This window comes from Elephantulus edwardii, unplaced genomic scaffold (assembly GCF_000299155.1).
Source record: "Elephantulus edwardii isolate Elephantulus edwardi_28Jun2011 unplaced genomic scaffold, EleEdw1.0 scaffold00398, whole genome shotgun sequence".
Lineage (NCBI taxonomy): Eukaryota > Metazoa > Chordata > Mammalia > Macroscelidea > Macroscelididae > Elephantulus > Elephantulus edwardii.
In genome coordinates, this window is record NW_006400148.1 from 1 (window position 1) to 2,634 (window position 2,634).

Sequence of the window (2,634 nt, forward strand, 5' to 3'; positions counted from 1 at the left end):
CATCTGCTCTGTGGGAGAAAGATGGTAAATCTGTGTAAATTACTGCCTCTGAAAGCCCACTGGAGGGTCTGCTATGAGTCAGTTTCAATTTGACAGTATACAACAACAAAATATGTTCCAGCTGTATGAGTCACATATAGGCACATTTTCTTGGCCATACAGCTTTTATGAGTTCAGTAAGTTAGCAAATTATGGGATGTGATGTCAGAACATGTCATTTTATCTAATGATAGGATTCTGGTTTTTCTAGTAGAAAAAGTCAAACTAGCTTTCTAGTCAGTTTAAACATTGTCATTGTACCCCAAAACAAACCCATTGTCTTTGGGTAGATTATAGTTCATTGTGTTCATTGCGTTTCTGAGGTTTTACATTTTCCAGGAGGGAACTACCCATTTTAGCCTAAAGAAAAGCTTGTGATTTTCCACTTCTGATCTTACAGTTAGCAGTACAAGTGGAATTTTCAATCTGTTGTTCTTTTGTTCCCCTAGACGTTGTTTTTCCAGTTTTCTCTTTGCTGGTTTCTTAATTTCACATCATTAATTTGTTGTTGTTGTTATTATTAGGTGCCATTTAGTTTCCTGTGTCTCATAGTGACTCTATACACAACAGCTCTGAACTCTGTCCTATCTTGAGCCAATCTCACTCTCTGTAGCACACCTAACCCTATTACCCCAGTTACTGTATTAATCCATCTCATCCAGGGTTTCTTATCCTGTGCTGTCCCTCCACCCTTCAAAACATGATGTTCTTCTATAGGGACCGGCCCCTCCTGGCTACATGCTCAGTGTATGTGAGATGGAGTTTCAAAATTCTTGCCTCCAAGGAGCAGCTTGGTTTCACCCTCTCCAGAACAGACCTGTTTGTTTTCTTGGCAGTACATAATATGTTCAACACTCTTCTCCAGCACCACAGTTAAAGACATTAATCCTTTTTTAATCTTCCTTAGTCATTGTTCAGCTCTCTGATGAATAATAGCAAGTAATTGTGAAGATTATGGCTTGGATCAAGCACACCTTAGTCTGTAGACCGACATCATTCCTCTTCAGCTCTCTGGAGAAGTCTATGACAGCACATTTCCTAATGCAATGCATCATTTGATTTCTTGACTGCTGGAGTCAAGAGAGTTGATTGTGGAAATAAGCAAGCTGAAATTGTTAACAAGCACAACCTCTTCTCTATTTATCATGGTGCTGCCAATTTGCCCAGTGATGAGAATCTTTGTTTTCTTGATGTTAAGCTTCAGTCTGTATTGAAGACTGCAGTGTTTGAGCTTCTCCATCAAATACTTCAGGTTCTCCTCAGTTTCGGTAAGCAAGATTTTGTCATCTCCAGGTTCTTGATGAGTCTTCCTCCAATCCTGATGCCACATTCCGTCTCGTAAAATCCAGCCACTCAAATGATCCATTTCTTTCCTATAGAATGAAAAAGTATGGAGATAGGACACATTCCTGACACATGCAATGTTTCCCTGCTCTGTTCTAACTACTTCTACCAGGCTCAAATATAGGTTTTACATGAGCACAATTTAGTGTTCTGGAATTTCCATTCTTCTCCAGGTTAGCCAAAATTTGTTGTGATCCACACAGTCAAATGCCTTTGCATGGTCAAGGAAACATAGATAAACATTCTTCTGGTACTATTTGCTTTCAGCTAAGATATGTCTAACATTGACAATAAGGTCCCTAGTGTCATGACCTCTTCTAAACCCAGTTTGTGTATCTGGTAGTTCTCTGCTGATGTGCAATTCCAGTAACTTTTTTATTATCTTCAGCAGGATCTTGCTTATGTGTGATATTACTGATATTGTTCTATAATATCTATATTATGTCAGATTACCTTTTTTTGGAATGGGAATAAATATGGATCTTTTCCAGTCAGTTGACCAGGTTGATGTCCTCTAGATTTTTTTGTACATCCTGGTGCATCCAAGGCTGCATTTCTTTGTTGAAATATGTCAATTGATATGTCATCACTTACTGAGTGAGTCCTTAATTCTGGTCAATTCCTTTCTTCAAAGCAAAATGAACTTTCTCTTTCATCATCATTACCTCTTCATCATAGTTTGTTTCCGGAAATTCTTCTGTCCAGCTAATTCTTGTTGGTACAGTGTCTCTATGTACTCCTTCTATCTTTTTTTTTCTTCTTCCTGGATCATTCAGTATTCTCCCCATAACATCCTTATGTATTGCCATTCTAGGCTTTGTTTTTCAGTTCCTTCAGGCTAAGAAATGCCAAGAAAATTTCTCTCTCTCGATTTTCCAACTTCAGCTCTTTGCACATTTCATTATAATCATTTGCTTTGTCTTGTCAAGCTCTCCTTTGAAGTTTGTTCAGCTTCTTAACTTCTTGATTTCTTCCCTTTGTTTTGGCTATTTGCCTCTCCAATGCAATATTCATAGTCTCCTCTGACACCCACCTTGGTCTTTTCTTTCTCCTCTGTCCTCTGTCTTCTCTGACCTTTTGCATTCTTCATGGATACTAAGATACAGGGAGCTCTGGTGGTCTAGTGGCAAGAAGCTGTGCATCATCCCGAAGGCACATGTTCAATTTAAATTTCTCCCTGTAGGCCCATGATGTAACATAGTGTTCCTTGATTACCATGAAAGAAATAGATTGAGATGTGTATATATGTGT